The 26691-nt window shown below is 39.8% G+C and overlaps 1 long non-coding RNA gene across 3 annotated transcripts in view; it reads left to right on the top strand.

Annotated features, from left to right (window-relative positions):
• LOC126082927 (uncharacterized) overlaps window positions 1–26691 on the top strand; it is a 178650-nt gene that overhangs the window by 59145 nt on the left and 92814 nt on the right. The window contains exon 2 of one of the 3 annotated variants that reach the window (XR_007518684.1): window positions 4709–4798. The exons of the other annotated variants lie outside the window; for them this stretch is intronic. This is a non-coding gene — a long non-coding RNA (uncharacterized LOC126082927). The remainder of the gene's footprint in view (window positions 1–4708; window positions 4799–26691) is intronic. 3 annotated transcript variants of the gene reach the window in all.

The raw sequence follows: 26691 nt of genomic DNA, 5'->3' as shown, positions 1-26691 counted from the left end.
TGGCTGTACTTTGTCCAAGACAGATTTGCTTGTTCTTCTGACAGTCCATGGTTTATTTGGTATTCTTTGACAACACCGTAATTCAAAGGCATCAATTCTTCTTAAAAAGGTCTTCCTTATTCATAGTTCAGTTGACCCATGTATATGAAGCAGTTAAAAATATCACGGCTTGGGTCAGGAGTGGCTTCAGTTCTGAGTTAGCAGAGTTTCCAGGGGCCGTAGTCTTGGGGTTCCTCCATTCTTTGTCAGACCAGTAAGTCAGGTTTTTTTTGTGAATTTGAATTTTGTTGTACATTTTTATCCCACTCTCTCCAGGACCCTCTATTGTGATCCTGGTCAGAATGGTCCATGGTGGTTGCCAGGCACCATCTAGTTCTTCTAGGCTCAGGCTAGTGGAGGCTGTAGTTCACGTGGTCCATTAGTCCTTTGGACTAATATTCTCCTTGTTTCATTGGTTTTCTTCATTCTCCTTTGCTCTGCATGGGGTGGGACCAATAGATGTATCTTAGTTTGCTTTTGGCAAGCTTTTAAGACCCCAGATGCTACTCACCAAAGTAGAATGCAGAACATTTTCTTTATGAACTATGTTATGCCAATTGACCTAGTTGTCCCCGAAGACCATGGTCCCCAGCGCTCAGCTGCAGTAACTAAGTTCCTCAAGGTGTTTGGTTGTGTCTAGGAAATTTCTATGACTTTGCCTTGTTCAAGTTGTGCTAACATCCCCAATATTGTACGTTGTCTTTCCCTTAACCAAAGTTAACCCTTGACTACTATCTAGTGATTTCCCCTTCCCATATCTCCCCTCCCATTTAACCATCGAAGATTGTTTTTTTACAGTGTGGTAAACCTTTTCTTGGGTTTTTAAAATACCGGTCTTATACAATATTTGTACTTTTTGTGATTGATTTATTTCACTCAGCATAATACCCTACAGGTTCATCCACGTTGTGAGATATTTTGCGGATTCATCATTGTTATTTATCATTGTGTAGTATTCCATTGTATGTATGTGCCATAATTTGTTTATCCATTCATCTATTGACGGGTGCTTAGGTTGTTTCCATTTTTAGCTGTTGTGAATAACGCTGCAGTGAACAGGGGTGTGCATGTGTCTATTCATGTGATGGGTCTTATTTCTCTAGGATATACTCCCAGGAACGGGTTTGCTGGATTGCATGGTATTTCTATTTCTAACTTTTTAAGGACGTGCCATGTCATTTTCCATAGTGGTTGTACCATTTTACATTCCTACCATCAGTGCAGAGTTTCAATCTCCCTGAAACCTCTCTAACATTTGTTATTTTCTGTTTTTTTTTTTTTTTTATTATTAATGCTAGTAATGTTGGGGTGAGATAGAACCTCTTTGTAGTTTTGATTTGCATTTCTCTAATGGCTAGTGATTGAGAGCATTTCCTTATGTGTCTGTTAGCCACTTGAACGTCTTTTTTGGTGAAATGTCTGTTTGTATCCTTTGCCCATTTTTTAATTGGAGTATATGTCTTTTTGTTGTTGAGGTGTTGAAATATTCTATAGATTTTTGAGATTAGACCCTTGTTGGATATGGTGTAGCCAGAAATTTTCCCATCTGTAGTTTCCCTTTTGGTGAAGTTTTTTGATAAGCAAAAGTGTTTAATTTTTAGGAGCTTTTTTCCTGTCTTTTTAATGACCTTTTGCTTTCCTTGTATATGATGTCCTTGATGTCATCCCACAACTGTTCTGATCTCTGGTCATTAGTGTTCAATGCATGAAACCTATTCAGGTGGGATATACCCAAGGACAAATTTTGGTTCTTGTGGATTTTTTGGTTTTTATTCAACTTCAGCTTGAACTTGCATGTGAGCAATTGATGGTCTGTTCTGCAGTTGGCCCCTTGCCTTGTTGTGACTGATAACATTGAGCTTTTCCATTCTCTTTTTCCACAGATGTAGTTGATTTGATTCCTATGTTTTCTATCAGGTGAGGTCCAGGTGCACAGTCACAGTTTAAGTTGTTGAAAAAAGGTACTTGCAATGAAGAAGTCAGAGGTCTTACAAAATTCTATCATGACATCTCCAGCATCATTTCTATCACCAAGGCCATATTTTGCAATTATAAGGCCTTCTTTGTTTCTAACTTTTGCATTCAGATCACCAGTAATTATCAATGCATCTTGATTGCATGTTTGATCAATTTCAGGCCGCAGATGTTGGTAAAAATCTTCAATTTCTTCATCTTTGGCATTAGTGGTTGGTGTGTGAATTCGAATAATAGCCATATGTTATGGATTAAATTGTGTCCCCAAAAAATGTGTGTACTAATTTGACAAGGCCATGATTCCCAGTATTGTGTGATTGTCCACTATTTTGTGATTTTCCAATATGTTGTAAATCCTATCTTTATGATGTTAATGAGATGGGATTAGCAGCAGTTATGTTAATGAGGCAATACTCAATCTGCAAGATTAGACTGTGTTTTAAGCCAATCTCTTTTGAGATATAAAAGAAGTGAGCAGAGCCACATAAGGATGTAATACCACCAAGAAAGCAGAGCAGGGAGCACAGCGTGTCCTTTTGACCTGGGGTTTCTTCACAGGTAAGCTCCTAGACCTGGTAAGATTGATGACAAGGACCTTCCCCCAAAACCAACAAAGAGAGAGAGCCTTCCCCTGGAGCTAGTGTCCTGAATTTAGACTTCTAGCCTTCTAGGCTGTGAGAGAATAAATTTCTGTTTGTTAAAGCCATCCACTTGTGGTTTTTCTGTTAAAGCAGCTAGATAACTAAGAGATCTTAACTGGTCTTCCTTGTAAGCCTGTTGCCTTCAAGTCGATTCCGACTCATAGCAACTCTATAGGACAAAGTAGAACTGTCCCATAGAGTTTTCAAGAAGTGCCTACTGGATTCGAACTGCCAGCCTTTTGGTTAGCAGATATAGCTCTTAACCACTACGCCACCAGGGTTTCCAAGACGTATGGGTATTATTCTATCATTGACACCATTGTACTTCAGTATAGATCTTGAAATGTTCTTTTTGATGATGAATGCCAAGCCATTCCTCTTCAATTTGTCGTTCCTGACATATAGACTATATTATTGCCTGACTCAAAATGACCAATATCAGTCCATTTCAGTCCACTAATGCCTAGGATATTGGTCTTTATATGTTCCATTTGATATTTGACAACTTCCAATTTTCCTAGACTCAGACTTCATACATTCCATATTCTGAATAGATGTGTGCAGCTGTTTCTTCTTATTTTGAGTCTTGTCACATCAGCAAATGAAGGTCCTGAAAGCTTGACTCCATCCATGTCATTAAGGTAGACTCTACTTTGAGGAGGTAGCTCTTTCCCAGTCATATTTGGAGTGCCTTCCAACCTGAGGGGCTCATCTTCCAGCACTACATCAGATAATGTTCCACTGCTATTCATAAGATTTTTACTGGCCAGTTTTTTTAGAAATAGATCACCAGGTCCCTCTTCTTTGCCTGTATTAGTCTGGAAGCTCCTCTGAAACCTGACCACGAAGGATGACTCTGCTGGTATTTGAAACACCAGTGGCATAGCTTCCAGCATCAAAGCAAAAGCAGCCTACTATAGTACGACAAACTGACAGACATGTGGTGGTTCCCACCAAGACAAGACTTCTTACGAAGACAGAGCTCGTCAGAACTAATGTGTGAATTACCCTCCTGAACTTATTAAGACTGTTAATTTCAAGACTCGTTATGATTATTAAAAACATATGAACAAAGAAACAAAAAACTAGACCATCTTCTTTCTAGTGTTGAGTGAATGCTCTCTCTGAATACAAATGGCAAAACATGAAAAGAGAAATATAGATCATTCCTGTGTTCCAGTGGCACACAATGTGCTCAGGGCTTCTCTGGTCTTCTCCAGTCTAGTTGTGTTCAAAACATCCTTCCGAACTTCTTCCTCCCTCCTTTCCCTGCCTCCTTTCCTTCTTTCTCCTTCTCTCTCTCCCACCCAACTTCTAATCATCTGCTAGCTATCGCAGCAACAGCTTCAAGAGGGAGGTAGGGTATTGTGATGTAGGGATAGACTTGGTAGTCAGAAAGACCTGGGCCCCAACACCAATTCTGCTATTTCCTGGATATATAATCATGGGCTAGCTACTTAACATGTTAAGCCTCAATTTCTCTTGTAGCAGTGAATTATACAAACTACCTTCACTTAGCACAGTGTCTGGCACCTAGAAAGTACTCAGTAAATGATGGCCATTATTATTATTGAAGATTATACTATATACATAATCTTAATGGGATATATATATATATATATTCAGGTGCCTGGAATTCCCTGATCAAATGGACCCAAATGGGGTTGACAGATTTAGCTATTATTGAAGATTATACTATATACATAATCTTAATGGGATATATATATATATATATATATATATATATATATATATATATATTCAGGTGCCTGGAATTCCCTGATCAAATGGACCCAAATGGGGTTGACAGATTTAGCAACTAAAAATACAAGATGACCAGTTTATTTTGAATTTCAGACAGTGAATAATTTTTCAGTATAAATATGTTCCATGAAATCTTATATATATATATATATAGTACACATACTTAGTTAAGATTATGCTTTATGCTCAATAAAGCCTAAGTGATAGATGCTCAATAAAGCATAAACAAATGAATAGATGAATGAATGAATGACATATTTTCTGAAAAGCTCCCTCTGCAAACTTCACAGCTTCACAAAAGCAGAAGACAGCCAGAAGGAGGGCCCTGAGGACACGATCTTGCCCAGAACCCCAAATTGGAAGGCTCTTCTGAATCTCTGGTATTTATGATTTACTCTCCAGCTTTGGCTACCAGTGTGGGACACACCTTGCTTCTGCTCACTCACTGTGCTTGTCTATCCCCTTTCCTCCATCCTTCATTGATTTGGGTCACGTTTAGCTGTAGCCATTCCTTGTACCTGCAGGACCCAACAAGTATGCAGCAATACTTATGATATCGTAGGCACATACCTTTCTGATAGCATAATAGCCTAAATGTCTGGTACCAGTGCCCTGACAAGCTTGCTGCTATAGTCCACTGTGAAAACAGTTCCATCCTCTACAGACTTTTCAGGGCTAGGGAAGGCTGACTGTGTGCAGCAGACACTTTTCAATTATTCAAGATGCTGGTGTCCTTTTTTAGTTCAATTATTCAGGGAGTTCTGACTACATGATTATAAATTCAGCATTTGCTGGTTGTTATGGATTGAATTATGTCCCCCCAAAATGTGTGTTATAAATCCTAATCTCTATATCTCTGGTTATAATTCTGCTTGGTAAGGGGGTGTCTTTGTTATGTTAATGAGGCAGGATTAGTTTAGGGTGTATCCTGAGTAAATCTCTTTTGAGATATTAAAAGAGATTAACCAAGCAAGCCAGAGAAGCAGAGATGGGGTAAGATAAATGCCAAGGCACATGGAGATCTTCAAGGAACAAGGAAGCAGAGGCAGAAGTTAAGGGCCTTCCTCCTGAGCTGACAGAGAGAGAAACACTTTCCCTAGAGCCGGCACTCTGAATTAAGATTTCTAGCCTCCTAAGTCCTGAATTCGGACTTCTAGCAGAAAGCATCCAAAGAAGATGGAAGGAAAACACAGAGTCACTGTAACAAAAAGAATTGGTCAACGTTCAACCATTTCAGGAGGTAGCATATGATCAAGAACCAATGTACTGCAGGAAGAAGGTGAACAACAAGTCTCCAGGAATTGATAGAATAGCAACTGAGATTTTCAACAAACAGATGCAACACTAGAAGCACTCACTCATATATGCCAAGAAATTTGGAGGACAGCTGCCTGGCCTACTGATTGGAAGAGATCCTATTTGTGTTGGCTCCAAAGAAAGGTGATCCAACAGAATGTGGAAATTATCGAACAATATCACACACAAGTGAACTTTTGCTGAGGATCATTCAGGAGCAGTTACAGCAGTACATTGACAGGGAGCCGCAAGTTCAGTCCTGATTCAGAAGCGGATGTGGAACAAGGGACAGCTTTTGCCAATGTCGGGTGGATCCTGGCTGAAAGCAGAGAATACCAGAAAGATTTTTACCTGTGTTTCATTGACTATGCAAAAATTTGGACCAGAACAAATTATGGATAACATTGCAAAGACTTGGAATTCCATAACACTTAACTGCGCTCATGTGGACCCTGTACATAGACCAAGAGGCAGTTGTTTGAAGAGAACAAGGGGATGTTGCGTGGTTTAAAAACAGAAAGGGTGTGTATTAGGGTTATATCCTTTACCCTACTTATTCAGTCTGTATGCTGAGCAACTAATCCCAGAACCTGGACTCTATGAAGAAGAACTTTGCATCAGGATTGGGGGAAGACTCATTAACAGCCTGCAATATGCAGATGACGCAACCTTGCTTGCTGAAAAGTGAAGAGGACTTAAAGCACTTGCTGATGAAGATCAAAGACTACAGCCTTCAGTATGGGTTACACCTCAACATAAAGAAAACAAAAATCCTCACCAATAAGCAACATCATGATAAACATGATAAACAGAAAAGATTGATGTTGTCAAAGATTTTATTTTACTTGGATCCACAATGAATGCCCATGGAAGTAGTAGTCAAGAAATAAAAGGATGTATTGCATTGGGCAAATCTGCTGCAAAAGACCTCTTTAAAGTGTTAAAAAGCAAAGATGTATCTTTGAGGACTAAGGTGTGCCTGACCCAAGCCATTATTTTCAGTCACTTCCTATGCATGCAAAAGCTGGACAATGAATAAGGAAGACCGAAGAAGAATTGATGCATTTGAGTTATAGTATTGGCAAGGAATACTGAATATACCACAGACTGCTGGAAGAACGAACACGTCTGTTTTGAAAGAAATACTCCTTAGAAGCGAGGGTGGCGAGAATTCATCTCTTGTACTTTGGATGTCTTTTCGGGAAGGACCAGTCCCCGGAGAAGGACGTGATGCTTGGCAAAGTAGAGGATCAGTGAAAAAGAGGAATATGGATTGACACAGTAGCTGCAACAATGGGCTCACACATAGCAATGATTGTGAGGATGGTGCAGGACTGGGCAGTATTTCGTTTTGTTGTATCTAGGGTCACTATGAGTCAAAACTGACTTGAACAGTACCTAACAACAACAACAAGCCTCCTAAACTGTGAGAAAATAAATTTCTGTTTGTTAAAGCCACCCACTGTGGTATTTCTCTTATAGCAGCACTAGATGACTGAGATACTGGTCCTAAAGCTTGGACTCGATTGGCTTAGATTCAACCTTCTCACTGTGTCTCTCAGACATGACAGTGAAGATGGGCAAAATAGATGGAAACTGTTTTACAGAAATCAAGCACAGAGGAAAATTTATCTTTGGCAATTTGTTATTCACAACCCCTAACCAAAGTAAACGGAAAATTTACTTTCATGATGACCCCTTCCCTTTCAAACTGATAATCACAAAAAGATTTTTGGAAATCAATACACAGCAACTTATGTATACTGAAAGACACATTTATTTCACAGAGATTCCTCCCCCATCTCCCACTCAGAGATATATGTACTCCTCTTGCATATTTAAATAATATTAGGGTGGGTTAGCTGCTTGGATAACAGGATGCCATGTTTTAGAGAAAACCATCTAAATGTGAGATACCAGGGATCCCACTTTCTCATTTGGAGAAATGCTTTATTTAGCACAGGGAAGCATGTGGTTTATCCTAAAAAAGCACATCTTGACTGCTGGGTTAGGTAAAATATTTATTTAACACTCACTGCCTGCCTCTATGGAAACCCTGGTGGCATAGTGGTTAAGAGCTATGGCTGCTAACCAAAAGGTCCGCAGGCTGAATCCACCAAGTGCTCCTTGGAAACTCTATGGGGCAGTTCTACTCGGTCCTATAGGATGGCTTTGAGTCAGAATTGCCTAGACTCGATGGCAATGGGTTTTTTACAGTCTGCCTCTATCACTGTGCTGGGTTCTGATGAGAACTTCTAGAAAGTGATACCTTGTTGTTTCTCTTGGATCATTTATTCATTCATTCAACAAAGATCAATTCTGCATCTACTATGTGATGCTGGTTGGACACTGGGAATACAACAGTATAAAGACCCCAACCCCTGGCCTCAGATGGCTTATAGTCTAGCATAAGAGACGAACCTTAAAGGAAAAAAAAAAAAAAAGAAAATCATACAAACATAAATTTACACACTGTGACAAACACTGTGTTGCAAAAATAAGAGTAAAATGAGAACATATGATAAGAGATCTAAGAAGGGGATTGTTGTTATCATCAGGCGCCATTGAGTCAGTTCTGACTCATATCGACCCCCTGTGATGAAGTAGAACTGCCCCATAGGGTTTTCTTGGCTGTAATCTTTATGGAAGCAGACAGCCTGGTCTTTCTCTCACGGAGTGCTGGCTGGGTTCGAACTGTCAATGTTTCCGTTACTGCTATATTATTTTTTACATCCTTACTTCCTTACATAGTTCCTGGCACATTGTCAGTCTGTTGTGTGAATGAAATTATCTTTTGTGTGGCTGTTTTTGCTGAAGAGTCACCAATTTTAACAAGTAAAATCTTGTACATATTGCCTATTGAGTGCTTAATGGGAGCTGAGGCTATTGTAAGTGCTTTGTACACATTAGCCTATTCCATCCTCCCTCAGAAATCTCTGAGGTTGATATTAGTACTATGCCTTCATACATACAGAAGGAAACTAATGCACAAGGAGGTTAAGCAATGTGTCAAGGTCACACAGTTATTAACTCTGGGTTTGAACTTTGCAATCTGGATTCAAACCTTGGTCATCAGACTTTAGAATCGGAACTTTAATCATGTGGCTACATTGCTTCTTGCAATGTAATGGGTTCTATGTTAACCCATAGGGAAGTGATGAGCTGCAGTGAAGTAGAAGAAATGAATGGAAATAGAAAATGTATAGCATGTATGTCTCCAGGGGTCTACACTCTGGGGGTTACTTTTGGAGAGGAAAAGGGTGACAATGCAGCTATATCACAACTCAGCCCTATCCCCTGGTCCCTGGTTCCACAGCTTCTCAAAATCCTTTTCTCTGGTCCAAAGCAGGCATCTTTCTCCATGACTCCACAGTGTTAGAGGTGACTGGACCTGGATGGTGGCCTTTGGGGCTTCTGGGAGAATCCACACACTGCAGCCACCACAAGGCTTCACGTTCAGTTTGCCACTATTGGAGGCCCCTTCCCTGGGTTGAACGGCCTTAGCAACATTCTTATCTCTCCTTCCTTAGCTGGAGGCTCCTGTCTCTCTTGATTTTTCTCTTCTCCCTCTCACACGCCAGAAACCACACATGGGGTGGAGGGACAGAGCAGTTGGGGCCAGAATGCTGACTGCATTGTACCTATCTTGGGGTCATCACAATCTTTGCTTTTCTTCTGGTCCTCAAACCTCTTCCTGGATGAGGGAGAATGGCGGCTCTCCATCCTTTCCTCGCAGGGCAATGGCAGGGAACTCTGAGGAAATTCTAACAGCAGGTGCCAACCCAGCAAACCAGTCTCTCACCCTTCCACTTTGAATCCCCTTAGCCTCCCTGTTCTTGATCCTAACATTTGTCCCCCTTTTGACTTTTTTTTTTCTTTTGGGTGCCAACTCCTTTACTTGGGAATTCATACTCTATCATCAAATTTCCTGCTCTGGGTGTATATGTAAATCAACTGGGTTTACTGTAGAAGGAGCTGAGAGACCTGTGACCCTCCTATTAGAGCCAGTGCTCTATACCTGAGACCAAGAGCTGAAGAAAGGCATATGTCTTGTAGAGGGAGAGAAAAGGAAGTCTGAGCACTTTAACCTTGAGTGCTAAGATTTATTTGATTCCTGGAAAACATTGTCTAGAAGCTCTTCTAATTATGGGCATATTAGGTTCAAAGCAGTTCCAAATTCCATTTTTTCTCAAGATCTGTAACAATAAAGCTTTCTTTATAGTATTTAAAAATTAATAAACCAAGTGAAAGATTTTGGTAATTTCAAAGCTTCTAAAGTTTCTTTTTACTAGAAAAAGCCATCATGTTTGGCAGAAAGTTGGAGAAAATGGAGGAGAACCTCAATGAGGTGGATTGACACCATAGCCACAACAAAGGGCTCAAAGATCATAGAAATAGCACAGGACAAGGCAATGTCTTTTTCTGTTATACGTATGGTCACCATGAGCTGGAGCCAACTCAGTGGCAACTAGCAATAATAACGTTTCTTTGTGGTACAAGAGTTGGGGATTTGGGGAAAACACAACCCGTATTTATGGAAGATTGACCTCAGCGGGCTTTTTGATTTTTCAGAGGGAAAGTGAAGATCCTACTCTGGAAGGGAGAGGGTCCAGACTCAGGTCCAAGGAGCTAAACTAGAAAAGGTTGTTTTCTTTATGAATGGAGTGGCATTTCTGTGACTATTTCCTTTCGGGGGAAAATTTATATATATTTCATACCACACAGTCCCTGCATGTTCTTGTTAGTTGCTGGGAGGTGTGTATGAGACCTTGTTGGAGCAGTTTACCCAGTAGATGTGAGAAAATTTTAGACCGCAACATCAGGAGGCCCAGTCTTCAAGCCTGGGCTAGGGTGGCTATTGAACCCAGTTGGCTGCCTAGACCATCCTTAAATGCCACATGCTGGTAATCTGGTGTGTAAAGGTGGAAGAGATACTACTTTTGTTTTCATGCTTTCCAGAGACGTAGTTGCTTCATATTGCTAATCATCTTCAGTTCACTCTGCTCAGGCTTTTCTTTAGAAATGTGTAAGCTTGTACAGGATTATGCATTGAGTGCTTTATGAGACCTTCAACTCAAAAGTTGATCTGTCATTGAATATTCTTGAGGCCAACTAGGTATTAAAACACCAGAAAAATGGTAGAAATTGGTATAGACCGCTTTCCAAGGTTAGCACAGCATCATGGGCCTGGAGGAAAATGAGACTACACACCATCACTTACAAAAGAAACCACAAGCAAACCAAAGATTTTCATTGGCAAAGCATAGTTAAAACATTTAATTGAATCTAGCAGCAAGGTCAACATATCAAATTTATATTTTAAAACAGTTGACTGTCTGTGTCATGGCATATATAAATATCTGACTATTTGTAAAGAGGCAACAATTCAAGGCCAGTCAGAACCAATTTGAGTATCAAAAGTCTGAAAGGGTCTTATTAATCACACTAAGCCTTCACACATCTGTCATACTGTGGTGGCTTATATGTTGCTATGATGCTGGAAGTTATGTGACCAGTATTTCAAATACTAGCAGGGTTACCAGTGGTTGGACAGGTTTCACTGGAACTTTCAGATTAAGACAGACTAGAAAGAAAGGCCTGGTAATCTATTTCTGAAAATTGTTGTTGCTGTTGCCAGGTACAGTCCAGCCGGTTCTGACTAATAGCGAACCCATGTACGATAGAATGAAACACTGCCTAGTTCTGTGCCATTCTAACAACTGCTTCTATGTTTGAGCCCATTGTTGCAGTCACTGTGTCAATTTGTCTCGTTGAGGATCTTCCTCTGTTTTCCTGACCCTGTACTTTACCAAACATGATGTCCTTCTTCAGGGACTGTTCTCTCCTGATAACATGTCCAAAGTAAGTGAGATGAAATCTCACTTCTAAAGAGCATTCTGGGTATATTTTTTCCAAGACAGATGTATTAGTTCTTCTGGCTACTAACTTTGGCAGTCCCTGGTATATTCAATATTCTTTGCTAACACAATAATCCGAATGCTCCAATTCTTCTTTGGTCTTCCTTATTCAATTATCCAGCTTTTGCATGCATATGAAGCTATTGAAAATACCACGGCTTGGCTCAGACACACCATGAAAACCCTATGGATCACAGAATATTGTCTGAGACTTCAACTTGCTTACTTTGGACACTTCAAGAAAGACTGATGGCTGGAGAAGAACATCATGTTTAGTAAAGTGGAGGGCCGGCAGCAGCAAGGGAAACCCTGAACGAGGTGGCTTGACTCAATAGCCACAACAGTGGGCTCAAACACATCGATAATGGTGAAGATGGTACAGGACCAGGCACCCTTTTGTTCTGTTATAGATGGCGTCACCATGAATCAGAGCTTACTTGACAGAAACTAACAACAACAACAACAATACTAAGATGAAGCTACTTCTGATGTTGGGATTTATAGAATGAGCAACGAAATCAATCCACTAGAAAGGATTTGGAAATTTTGCTTTGGTATAAGAGAAAGGAAGTTATCAAGCAGGCAACTCACCACTAGGGTTTTTTTTTTTTTTTTTCCCTTCCCATTCTGTTAGCTCAAATCAGAATAAATATTCTAGTCCTACATTATTTCTCTGATGTTAGTCAGAGCTCACCTCACCAGCTGGATGTACCTATTTCAAAATGGTCAGGTTTCCCCATAGGGACTGTAAGACACACACATGGTTGATAGAGATTACAAAAGTTGCATAGGTCCATGCAATATATAAACACATATCTGTAGGAATTTAAAATGAAGACAGATGGAAGAATGTGCCCACTATATGACGAGATAGAAATACGTATGTGTATTGTTCCAGGTCCCCGTCAGGTATATATTATGGCATAGAGACTGTGTGCACACAAAAACCCAAGGGAGCGCCAAAGAAAGGAAATTGCAGTAGGTACACAATTCATCTCTAGGCGCCCACCTGCCAAACGTTGGCAGACTACTCAGGGTCACAACCCACATGTTGTGAACCGTGATTTTACCTCCCTGGGTAGTGTGTGGTTTTGAAGGCAAAGGCTGTGAGTTTACATTCCCTGATGCCATATGTATGCAGTTAGTGGACAACTATGTTCTCTTTATATGTACATGGCCACAAATCATTACAGATTGATGCCTGGCTGTTGGACTTGATCTCCTGCAAATTCTCCATATGCTTCACCTTACTCCAGAACAAGCTGGAAGAAAATATGTGGTATTGAGAGATTTTGACAGAAAAATGGGAAGCCTCTGTTTCTCATGGAACTATAGTGTGTTGAGGCTATAATGAAGGGTTTAGGTCCCCTTCTCTTGTCTTTTTTTTTTCTTTTTTCATGAAATATTTCAAATATACAGTTAAGTATAGAAAATAATACCAAAACACCCAGCATCACTCTCAACCCAGTTTTAATAAAGCTTAATATTTTTTCATATTTCTTCAAAAAATTACCAAGCCTGGAAACCCTGGTGGTGTAGTGATTCAGTGCTATGGCTGTTAACCAAAGGGTCAGCAGTTTGAATCCGCCAGGTGCTCCTTGGAAACTCTATGGGGCAGTTCTACTCTGTCCTATAGGGTTGCTATGAGTCAGAATCGACTCCACGGCACTGGGTTTGGGTTTTTTTTTGGTTTTTATTTCAGATAAAATACAAGTGAAAATTCTTGAATACCTCTCTTACATTCCCCTCTGTCCTCTCTAAAGACAATTACGAGTATCGTACTTATCATTCCGATGCAGGTTTTATCCATGCCCCTCTTGATAGGCATTTCTGATAGACCTTGTGCATATCTCCCTGTGCATATTTGCAAGATTCTCTCAAGAGCGGTAGAGTTCAAACTGGTAAAAATACATTTTACATTATAACCCAATCAATGTGTGTGCATACACATACACACACCCTTAACAATACTAACCCTCCTTGTTTTAGGTCAGGCTTCTAAGCAGAGCTTAAGACAGAAGGACAAACCTGTAAGGAAGTGAGGGAAGGAGGGTAGAGCAGAGGAAGAAGCTAAACAAAGATGTGGTTTCAGCTGAAGTCTAGCACCAGCCCGTTCATCCATCAAGGAGTTCTGCAAAATGAATGGCACCTCAGGCTTGTCCTCCTTTCAGTCAAGGGGGCCCCTTATCTGTTCCTCTTTGTTGGCTGTGGGCCACCTGATTGGAGAACAGTGATGGGTGAGGAGGATGTAACCTCTCAGGCATTTCCAGGTGAACTGGCTCACACTGGCCAAGAGCAGGGCTCTGGAAAAGCATACAGCTGTGAGCAGTTAGCAGCTAATAAGCAGCTGGGGGTGGGTGCACTACCTAGTGCCCTGAAGGAAATCTGGGCAGGGCACCAACAGCATTAAGTACACGTTCTCTCTTAGTTGCCTAGTGTTGCCTTAACACAAATGCCACAACTGGGTGGCTTCAAAGAACAGAAATTTATTTTCTCACAGTTTAGGTGGCAAGACGTCCAAATTAAGAGCATGAATTCCTTCCTAGGAAAGATCTTTCTCTGTCTATTTCTGCTTCTTTGTTGTCGTTGGATGCCGTCTAGTTGGTTCTGGCTCATAGTGACCCTCTGTACAACAGAACGAAACCCTGCCCAGTTCAGCCCCGTCCTCACAATCGTTGTTATGTTTGAGCCCATTATTGCAGCAACTGTGTCAATCCATCTTGTATTTCGAGCACCTTCCAATCTGAGGGGATCATCTTCCTACAGTATATCAGATAATGTTTCTCTGCTATTCATAAGGTTTTCACTGGCCAATTTTTTCGGAAGTAAACAACCAGGTCCTTCTTCCTAGTCTGTCTTAGTCTGGAAGCTCCACTGAAACCTGACCACATGGGTGACCCTGCTGGTATTTGAAATACCGGTAGCATAGCTTCCACATTCACGTAACTTTAATTGCAGTAAACTGTTATAATTGTTCTATTTTACTATTCGCTATTGTTGTTAATCTCTTACTGTGCCTAATTTATAAATTAAACTTTATCATAGGTATGCATGTATAGGTTAAAACATAGTATATACAGGGCTTGGTACTATTGGCAGTTTCAGGCATCCACAGGGGTCTTGGAATGTATCACCAGCAGATAAGGGGGGACTACTGTGCTTGTTAGTGTTTTTAGATTTTGCCACACTTATGCTTGTACGATTGATGTATCATTATTGTTTTACATCAAATTCTCTGATTACCATTCAAACTGAGCAAGTTTTCAAATGTGTGGCTCAATAAGCTTTCTCTTTGATAACTTGACCATTTATATTCATTACCCTTTTTTCCTATTGAGTTTTATTGTTGTTGTTTTCTTATAGTTCTTTATATATTCCGGAAATGACTATTTTTGTTGTTGTTGTTGTCATTGTTAAACGTGTTGTAAATACCATCTACTGGTATATGACTTGACTTTTCACTTTGTTTATAGTGTCTTTTGATGTATAGAAGTTTTAAAATTTTATGTAGTCAAATTTATCTATTTTTTCCTTTATGTTTTATGCTTCTTTGTTGTGATGATTAAGAAATCCTTCTCCAGCTTGGAGGCAGAAAGTACTCTACATTATTTTTTTCTGCATATTTTAAACTGTTATTTTTTACATCTAGATCTTTATTCATCCATGAATTTGTTTTTAAAGTGTAGGGTAGAGAAAGAATTTGTTTTATTCTTTATATAAAAAATCCAATTAGTCCAGCACCATTTATTGAATAATTCATCCTACCCCCACCAATTTGTAAGCCACCTCTACCCTATGCCAATTTTCCTATATGCATAGGTCTATTTTTAGACCTCTGTATTATATTTCACTGATCTGTTTGTCTAATACCTGCACCAATATCACACTCTTTTAATGGTGATAGCTTTATAATAAATCATATTTGGTAGGACCAATTTTGTTCTTCAAAATTTGCTGGGCTATTTTTCATCCTTTTTTTTCTGTATGAATTTTAGGATCATTTTAAGTTTCATGAAAATTTCTGTAGGGATTTTGATTAGAAATAAGTTTATATATGAATTTGAGAAGGGTTGATATCTTTTACATTGATTCTTTTACATTTTATTGATATTTTGAATGTTATCTTTTTTTTCTATTTGGTTATTGCTAGTGCATAAGAATGCTGCTGGTGTTTACATATAAATTTTACTGAACTGTCTTATTGAATCTAACTTCATGTAGATTGCCTTTTATTTCTCTAGACAATCATATCATCTGCAAATAAGGAGAGGTTTGTTTGTTCTTTTCCAAGTCTTATGCTTCTTATTTCTTCCTCTTCTATTAACTCATCTACTACAGCTCTCATTACATTATTGAAATGAAGCAATCATAACAGGTGAAGTGCTTTATTAAGATAATGCTTTTGAAGGTTTCTGATGCTCATTAAGGTCCCTTATAATCCTAGTTTGCAGAGATTTTTAAAAATCTTGATGAATATTACATTTTATCAAATGATTTTGCTAAGTCTATGTTGTCAGGAGGGATCAGTCCCTGCAGAAGGACATCGTGCTGGGCAAAGTACAGAGTCAGCAGAAAAGAGGAAGACCCTCAATGAAGTGATTGACACAGCGGCTGCAACAATGAGCTCAAGCATAAAAACGATTGTAAGGAGGGCGCAGGACCGGACAGTGTTTCATTCTGTTGTGCATAGGGTCGTTCGCTGTGAGTCGGAACTGACTCGACGGCACCTAACAACAACAACAACCACCACCTTTAATTTGTATATAAGATGTGTGATATACAGTTTCTGATGTTGAGCCAACTTACCTTCCTGAGGGAAATCTACTGGATTTTTACACATTGCAGAATGATTTGCTAATGTTTTGCTCAGGATTTTGCATCTGTTTGCAAATTTATCCGTTTATTTTTGTGGCCTCGTCTGGTTTTGATATCACAGTTATATTAATCTTCTAAAATGAGTTGAAAATGTTACCTCTTTTTTTTTTTTTTTTTTCTGAAACAGAGATTACCAGATGGGATACAAAAACAAAATCTAGTTTTATGTTGCCTACAAAAAGACTCACAAAACCCTAAAACCAAGGTCTGTTTTTTATTAGGGAAGCTTAAATACTTACACTGATTGAGATTCCTGATATTTTATGTTTTCTGTTTGCCATCCTTATTCTTGCTTATTTTCTTTTCCTTCCTTTCTTCTAGTGGGCTAATAAGGTTTTTACATTCCTTTCTCCTCTCTTCTGTTTTATAAACTAGATTGTTTTCCTACCATTTTAGCAGTTACTCTAAAGTTTTTAACAAAATACTTAGCCATATATTTTCTACCAGCATTTAGATATTCAATATTTCTATCTTCCTGCCAAACGCAACAAGAATCTTAGTCTGCTTTTCTTACCAAATGACCAATGCCCACACTTCTATCTGGTTACTTTTTTGATGTTTTTGTTGAGGCTAAAAATTCAAAATGATTAGTTATTTTTTGTGCCATTTTATTTCTTCCTTCTGGGTTCATTTCTGTTTTTATTGAGGTAAATAACTTGATAGTTATCTTAGTGAGGGTGTGATAAAAAATGCCTTATTTTGTCCATAAAATTAAAAGATTTTTTGAGCATGAAATTGTAGATTGACAGTTATTTCCTTTCAACCCTTAAGATGTTATTCTTTTTTTTTTTTTGGCATTTACTGCAGCTGAGGAAAGTCTGCTATCAGCCCGATAGATGCTTTTGAGTAGGAGATCTATTCTATGAGAGCTTTAAAACTCTTCTGTTTTCTTTGATGTTCTGTGGGTTCATGATGGTGTTCCTAGACATGGATTTATTTTTACGTATTCTGCTCAAGACCTGGGGTGCGTTTCCAATGTGACGGTTTATGACTTTTTCCGTTTTAGAAAACTACCATTTATTATGACTTTCAAAATTGTTTTCCCCTTTATTCTGTTCTTTGCTAAATTACTATTTGGTACCTTCTCTTTTTTCTTCAAACCTCTAACCTCTCCTCTGCTATCTTATTCAAAAAAAGTTTCTTTATTGTCTACCTCAGATCAGCTTTTCTCATGATAACTTTCTTCCAAATTAAATCCATCAAAAATCCTGTGGGCTCTAATTTAAAAATAAACCTACAACCTGACCTCTTTGTACTATGTCCACTACTACCACCCTAGTCTACCAAACCCGTTGTTGTTGAGTCTATTCTGACCCATAGTGACCCTATAGGACAAAGTAGAACTGGCCCATAGGGTTTCCAAGGAGGCCTGGTGAATTCGAACTGCTGACTTTCTGGTTAGCAGCCAAACTCTTAACCCTAGTCTGACCCACCATTATTTATTGCTTGGACAATTGAAATATCCTCTAACTGGTCTCCCTCTTTCTACCCTTGCCACTCAGTCTACTCTCAGCATTTAAAATCGAAAATTTCACCTCCACCCCTGGCACTCCCTACCTTCTTCAATTTCCTTCATGGTACTTATCAGACTTAACATAACTTTTTTTTTTTTACTTATTATTGTTGTTGTTGTTAGGTGCCCTCAGGTTGGCTCCAGCTCAGAGACCTTATATATGACAGAATGAAATGTTGCCTGGTGCTGAGCCATCCTCACAATAGTAGGTATGTTTGAGCTCATTGTAGCAGCAACTGTGTCAATCCATCTCATTGAGGGGCTCCCTCTTTCTCGCTGACCCCAAGCATGCTGTCCTTCTCCAGGAATTTGTCCCTCCTGATAACGTGTCCAAAGTAAGAGAGACGAAGTCTGGCCATCCTTACTACTACTACTACTACTACTTTGTAGTAATAGTAGAAGGAGCCCTGGTGGCACAATGGTTAAGTGCTTAGCTGCTAACTGAAAGGTTGGCAGTTTAAACCCACCAGCCACTCTGGGGGAGAAAAGACCAAGCAATCCACTTCCATAAAGATTTCAGCCTAGGAAACCCCATGAGGCAGTTCTACTCTGCCCTTTAGGGTCACCATGAGTCAGAATGGATTCAATAGTGATGGGTTTGGTTTGGAGTAGTAGCGGTACTATCTCTATCACTAGTATGTAAGTTCTTATGAACTAAAGATAAATATCCTTAGGAGGATAAGGAATTTTGTTTTGTTAACTGTACATGCTCAATACCTAGAACAGTGCCACACATAGTAAGCATTGAATAAATATTTGTTGAATGAATACATATATTCGAAGAAAGGTGAATGAATTTCTCTAGGCTTATAGAGGCTTGGGTATTTCCTTTTGGATTAGATATTTTCCATTTAGCTAGATGTGAGTTGGGAAACTCAGATAAATGATGACAAACATATCTCAAATAATTAAGAATATGACCCTATTTCAGAGAAGCAGCATTCCACCCTGGATCTGAGCATTCATGTGTTTTTTTAAAGTAAGGGTATCGTGACTGCATTCTGAATTAGGACATGATGAGATATGCAGAAGAAAAAGAAACAGGAAACTTTGCAACCAACTGTCTAACTGAGAGCTAAATAAATAAACAAACAAACCAACTGTCTTCCTGGGCTTATGATAGAGGTGCTGGAAATCACAGGAGATGTTCCTGGGACATGTGTTGTATAACAAATCCCAACAAATACATGGATCATCAAAGAGATTTCTATTTTATATACTGAGAAACTTTATGATCCAGGAAGTGGTCAGGCCATCTGGGATCTCTTGTGTACCCATATGGAGCTCTCATTGAATATGTAAGAATAAGAGGAAAGCTCAATTTTAGTGAACATGAGCTGTTTGGAGTCAGCATGGGGGTGAAACAAAGAGATTACTTTTCCACCCAGCCCTTTTTAGGTAGGGCAAAAGATAATCAGAATCTTGGAAAAAGGATAACAAAGAAGGAAAGAATGGCCTCCATTTCTCCAGGTGACAATGTTATGAAATGTTGTCACTGATCTGAAGAGCAAGGCATTTTCTTGGAATGAGGAATTAGTGAGAAATTCATGGAAGCGTCCTGTTGTAAGGAAAGCAATTATTAACAGTAGGAACCAGTATTTTTTTTTTCAGTAACAGTCATAAATTTCATTTATACTGCAAGTTGTGCTGTTTCAAAGCATATAAACCACCTCACTTCATATTTTTAACCCTGTGAGGTAGGTAGGACAGGCATTTTGAGAGCAAGGACTGAACCATAATTCTTTGGACCTTTCCTCTTTTACCAGATTCTTGTATAGTACTGGATACATAAAAACAACACATTGTCATCGAGTCAATTCTGACTCATAGCAACCCTATAGGACAGAGTAGAACTAACTGCCCCATAGGGTTGCTATGGCTGTAAATCTTTATGGGAGCAGACTGCCACATCTTTCTCCCATTAAGAAGCTGGTGGATTTGAACTACCAACCTTTCGGTTAGCAGCCGAACACTTTAACCACTGTACCACCAGGGCTTCTTGCTGGATACATATAAAAAAAATATATATATATGTATATATTTTACATAAGGGACATTTAATTGTTTTTTATTATATGAATTCCCATTTTACAATTGAAATTGAGAGAAATTATGAAGTTGTTAGTTGTCAAGCATCACACAGGGCTGGAACTAGGAGCAAGAACTAGGAGCAAGTCTAGTAACTGTTAAATCTTGTGCCCTCAATATTTCATCATGCACCCGGCCAACCTCCATAGGCCACACAGATGCAGGAACAGAAAATACAAGTGTTCTTGCCAATTATCCTGTGCCAAGGGTCATTGATCTTCTCTTACTGAAGAGCTACTGTTGATTTACCTAAAGTTTAATAATCTACCAATAAAGGGACTATTAAGAATTGCTTAATATAAGCCTGCCAGTTAGGAAAAGCTTGGCACAGCCAGTGTGTTTGCTAGAATGTGAAAGTCCACCCAACCCAGGAAATTTTATTAAAACCTCTAAGATTGGCCTAACCTAAAGGAAGCAATGCCAAAGTGTTTCAAGAAGAGCAAAGCAATGTTCCTTCCAGCCCTAGGTGACTTATTCAAAAGGCCTCACTCTTCTTTCTTTTAAAGGCAGTGCCCAACTCCAACATAGGTAACAGACCTCCTCACTTCAGGCTTCCAGCACACATTCCATATCTAAATGGAAACCCAGTGCCCTCCTCACTGTCAGCATATACCTGCTAATAGAGTCTTGCCCTCTTGCTTCACTAGCTGAGTGTACACGGCCTTCCTTGTACGCTCTGCCACACGTGTACAGCATCTCTCTCTAAAACCATCAACTAACAGGAATGTACTGGTGGACACTCAACCTTATTCACTAAAAAAAAAAAAAAGAACCAAACCTGTCACCATTGAATCAATTCCAACTCCTAGCAACCCTAGAGCACAGAGTAGAACTGCCCCATAGGGTTTCCAAGGCTGTAATCTGTATAGGCACGGACTGCCACATCTTTTCTCCTGCAGAACAGCTGGTGGGTTCAAACTGCTGACCTTTCCGTTAGCAGCCAAGCGCTTAATGGCTGTGCCACCAGGGCTCCTACAACTCAAAAATAGAGGCCTCTGAACTTGCTTCTATTTCTTCCCTACCCTTATATATACAGTGACAGAGGGGTTGTCTTTCACTAACAATTTTCCTTCCTCAGTCCTCTAATGCTCTCATTTTGTTAAAGTGAATTAAGGCACCAGTACTTCCTCACTGAGATCTCATCTGACACAGGATTATTCCTCTTGGGTTCCAAATGGCCCTGGAACACCCTAGCTGTGCTCAAACTGGAAGTGGTTGGGAGTCATTGACACTTATTCACCACATGTTTGCCTGACAAGATACAGGGTCCTCTGCCTCTCTCCCAGCTGTTCTTTTCGCTGTCCTGTTCTTGAGGGACCAATACCTCACCATGGTGCCGTTTGGTGACTATGGGCAGCCAAAGAGCTTGATGGTGACTCTATTTCCCTATTAGGCCTAACAAAGGATTAATTTATCTCAGCAAAGTCAGAATTAGAAATTAGAAAGCCCTTGCTTTATTTCAATGGCCAATTAACATCAAACTATCTTTCAAATGAGAAGGCAACGATTGGTGGGAGGGGTACGTTTAAAAAAGGAACAAAACCTTTTTCCAGGTTTTACTTTGCATCATATTGAAGTCCTAAAATTAAAACGTTGCTTTATTTATTTATTTAAATGTAATATACCTTTACAAAAGGAATTTAGTGCTGTGTACAACAAAACATACATCAGCTGATTAATTAAATTAAAAAATTCAAAAGGATTCCAGTCCTGCTTTTCAAACCAGGGCAAAGCTGGCAGAGGAAATAGCCTATCTGTGGTGGCAAGAGGTGAGAGTCATAGAAGTATGGATGAGGTTTCCAGGACGGGCTCTTAACTGGAATACAAATCAAGATTATATGCTATAAAAGACAGAAACAAGCCATAGCCTGGAGGAAGCCAGAGTTCTCTCGTTTCTTTCTAGTGCAAGTTTCTTGGCAAGAGGTTGGCCTGGAATGTAAAGGGAAATGTGTAGGTCTAGCAAAGATTGCTGCTGTGATCAACCTCAAATTTGGCTCTGAGTTTTTTAGCAGATAAGGAAAAGGGACACTATTCCTAGTTATCAAGGTTTTGGCCATCAGAAGGGAAGAAGCCAAATAGCTCCCTAGAAATATAATTTTTTGGCAAAGAAAATGTCCCTCCTTTGCTTTCTTTGAAGAAGGAAGCTGCCAAGTTGTGGGAGGGCCAATGGAAGAGGCCACATGGCAAGCAACTGAGGTAGCCTCTCAGAGTGGAGAATGACTTCCAGCCAAAAGTCAGAAAGAACTTGGGGACCTCAGCTCTACAACAGCAGGAAGGTGAATTCTGCCGACAACTTGAGAGTTTGGAAGCTGATCTTTCCCAAGTTGTGATAAGACCATGGTTCTAGTAGATTCCTGGATTGCAGCCTGATGAGGCCCTAAGTGGAGAACCCAGCTAAGCTATTCCAGGACTTCTGACCTACAGAAACTGTGAGAAAATAAATATGTGTGCTGTTTTAAGCTGCTAAATTTGTGGTAATTATGCAGCATAGAAAGCTAATACAGCTGGACATTGAAAGACATGGGCTCCTTTCCTTGGGCCAAGCCTGTATGAACTTGAATGATTAAGCATTCCCAGTGTCAGAACTAGAACTTCACAGGATGTTAGAAGTCCAAACGAAAAAACCCAGTGTCGTCAAGTTGCTTCCTACTCAAAGTGACCCTGTAGGGGAGAGTAGAACTTTCCCATATGGTTTCCTAGCCTGTAAATCTTTATGGAAGCAGACAGCCACATCTTTCACCAGCTAAAAGCCCAGAGAACAATATTATGACAATTGCCCTTGTTAAAATTATTCTCATACTAATCCATAAAATTGAAGTCTAGAAACTTCTGGTTTGAAGGACATCCTAGATATGGAGTTCAGGCTCTTCTGTGGTGATTTTCAATGCTCCTTACATAAGCTTGTGTGTGTATGGGGAGGGGTAAGTGAAGTAATTTATTTAATGGGTCCCAAGTGGTTGGATGGGATGTTAGAGATCCAGGGGAGTATACAGCAGAAGAGCAAAGTCTAATTGCAGACCAATGACATGGCAAGAGTTCTTTTGCCAGGGGTAAAATCAGAGACACCAATGGCTGAGTCAACGAATACGAGAGGCAGAATCCATGGACATTTTCATGTGACAACCAATAGGAACAAATGAATGGATGGATTTGAAGATCTAGGGTTCCAGTGGTGGCCTGCAGTGTCTTTCTAGTTTAGAATTAATTTCTCCTATATACCTTTGGAAGGAAACCCTGGTGGCGTAGTGCTTAAGATCTATGGCTGTTAACCAAAAGGTCAGCAGTTAGAATCCACTAGGCACTCCTTGGAAACCCTAAGTGGCAGTTCTGCCCTGTCTTTTAGGGTCACTATGAGTTGGAATTGACTCTATGGCAACGGGTTTTATACCTTTGGAAGCTTAAGACTCAACATTATGGTTATACCTTCATCCATCCTCTGTGTCTGGGAGCTAATAAAATGGTTACTCCAATCTATAATTCATAACCAGAAAGCAAATAGCTTGCTTAAAGCCATATAATATCATTCCAGGGAATAAATCCGGAGTTTCTGATGCCTATCGGACTGTTTTCTTTGAGGTCATTGAAAAATGGATATAATTGCTTTAACAAAATGCTTGGGGGATGCAAAATTGGGAGGTGTTGAAAGTTCCAGTGAAGATAGAAAGCAATACAAAAGCAAACTGAGATCAAGAATATAGGCAGGAAATAGCCAGATGTGATTCAAATTGGAGAAAGGGAAGCCAAAACATCTGGGGAACAATAATTTGAAACAGATATTCTCCAGGAGAAAGCAATCTGGAAAGCAGTAGTGTGGTAAGAGACCAGAGTAGTGCTGTTAAGACAAATGGGTCTCTAAAGCTTGTGCAGCAGCCAAAACTGGCCATGTTGGGTTTGGCAGCCACAGCTGGAGAGGGTCTAGGGATACAGAATCAGTTGCCGTCAAGTCAGTTCTGAATCATGGCTACCCCATGTGTGTCAGGGTAGAACTGTGCTCCACGGAATTTTCAGTGGGTAAGTTTTTGCACCTCTGGGTGGACTAGAACCTCCAACCTTTCGGGAAGCAGCTGAGTGTGTTAACCTTTTGCATCACCCAGGGACTCTGGGGATAGAGACGGACAGTGTAATTCTGGGGTCTAAGTGTCTGAAGCCATGCTCTTCCAATTCTTCCTGCCTGAGCACTCAGATCCCTTGTTAGAAGGGAAGGTCATAGACGATGTGCTGGCTATGAATGGAACGGGCAGTTCTCAGAAATTGATCCTCTCAGCCCTCTGTGTGGCTGGGTAGGGACTGGGGCAGCCAAAGCTCCTGGGTCAGTTCCTCAGGCTTTGATCAGCCTATGTTTATCATGATGTGCATTAAAATATCATCACATTCTGTGTGTGCTGTAAAGTGAAAAACGTTGGGGCCCATGAGCCTAGATCTACCCCAAACTGTTCTTCTTCCAAGTATGTCTACCAATAAAAAAATTATATCAAAGCCTCAATACATACAGAGAAGAGCACAATGGATTATACAAAGTGAACACACCTGTGTAACCAGTGCTTAGCTTAAGATGCTGTCATTGGCACTCCAGAAGCCTGCCTTTTCACCCTCTTCTGGCCACTACCTACTCGCTACAAGGGTAACTGCTATGTTGACTTCTAACAGCATAGATCAGTTTTGCCTGGTTTTGAACTTTGTACAAATGGAATCATAGAGTTGGGAATTTTTATGTCTGGTTTCTTTTGCGCAACATTATGTTTGTGAGTTTCATGCGTTTTGTTTTGTGTGGTTATATATTTTTCATTCTCGTTGTTGGATTGTATTCCATTGTGTGAATATGCAACAATGTATTTACTCATTCTACTGGTGATGTAAAATTTTGCTGAATATCATTCAAAAGCAGCTGCAGCAGTATATCAACAGGGAACTGCCAGAAATTCAAGATGGGTTCAGAAGAGGACGTGGAAGGAGGGATATCATTGCTGTTGTTAGATGGATCCTGGCTGAAAGCAGAGAATACCAGAAAGATGTTTACCTGTGTTTTATCAACTATGCAAAGGCATTCAACTATGTGGATCTAAAAAAACTATGGATAACATTTTGAAGAATGGGAATTCCAGAACACTTAATTGTGCAGGTGAGGAACCTGTACATAGATGAAGAGGCAGTTGTTCCAACAGAATAAGGGGATACTGCATGGTTTAACATCAGGAAACGTGCGTGTCAGGGTTATATCCTTTCACCATACCTATTCAACCTGTATGCTGAACAATAACCCGAGAAGCTGGACTATATGAAGAAGAACGGGGCATCAGGATTGGAGGAAGACTCATTAACAACCTGCATTATGCTGATATACAACCTTGCTTGCTTAAAGTGAAGAGGACTTTAAGCACTTACTGATGAAGATCAAAGACCACAGCCTTTAGTATGGATTACACCTCAACATAAAGAAAACAAAAATCCTCACAACTGGACCAATAAGCAACATCAGGATAAACGGAGAAAAGATTGAAGTTGTCAAGGATTTCATTTTACTTGGATCCACAATCAACACCCATGGTAGTAGCTGTCAAGAAATCAAAAGATGCATTGCATTGGGCAAATCTGCTGCAAAACAATTCTTAAAAAGTGTTGAAGAGTAAAGATGTCACCTTGAAGACTAAGGTACTCCTGACCCAAGCCATGGTGTTTCAATATTGAATATACCAAGAACTGCTAAAAGAATGAACAAATCTGCCTTGGAAGAAGTACAACCAGAATGCTCCTTGGAACCAAGGATGGCGAGACTACATCTCACATACTTTGGACATGTTGTCAGGAGGGATCAGTCTCTGGAGAAGGAATCATACTTGGTAAAGTAGAGGGTGAACGAAGGAGAGGAAGACCCTCAATGGGATGAAATGACACAGTGGCTGCAACAATTGGCTCAAGCATAGCAACAATTGTGAGAATGGTACAGGACAAGGCAATGTTTCATTCTGTTGTACATAGGGTCACTATGAGTTGGCACTGACTCAACGGCACCTAGCAACAACAACACTGGTGATGGACATTGGGTTGTTTCAGTTTGGGGCTGTCATGAATATTTTTGTCCTTGACTTTTGGCGACTACATGTACACACACTTCCTTTGGTCTTAACCATCTTTTAAGTCTTTTGAGATAAATTTCTCCATATTCCCTTTATATTCCTGAAGCCCCCATGTCAAAACACATTTAATAATCCTCCCCTCCCTTGGGAAAAAGAGGGATGCAACAAATTGTGACTATTTTCAACTGAGAGACACCAAGGTCTTTATATATCTTTCTTAGAAACATTATTACAACCAAGGGAACATGAAATGTGTACAAGAGTCCTGTGAGAAATTTTGTCACAAAATTGAATCAGCTTTCTGTTTGATGTTACTACCAAAGAACAGAAAGATAGCTATCCATTAACCCCATCATAAATGAGGTCTTGGATGTCATCACAGCCCCAGAAAAGACACTAGAAGTCAGAAGCAAGGGTTGCTCCTACATTGTCTTCAGGTAACCACAACCACCTGCCCCTCGCTGCCCCCCTTTTTTGGACATTTTGATAGAAATATCTGGTAACTCTTC

This window comes from Elephas maximus, chromosome 9 (genome assembly GCF_024166365.1).
Source record: "Elephas maximus indicus isolate mEleMax1 chromosome 9, mEleMax1 primary haplotype, whole genome shotgun sequence".
Classification (NCBI taxonomy): Eukaryota; Metazoa; Chordata; class Mammalia; order Proboscidea; family Elephantidae; genus Elephas; species Elephas maximus.
This window is presented reverse-complemented; position numbering and strand designations above follow the sequence as displayed.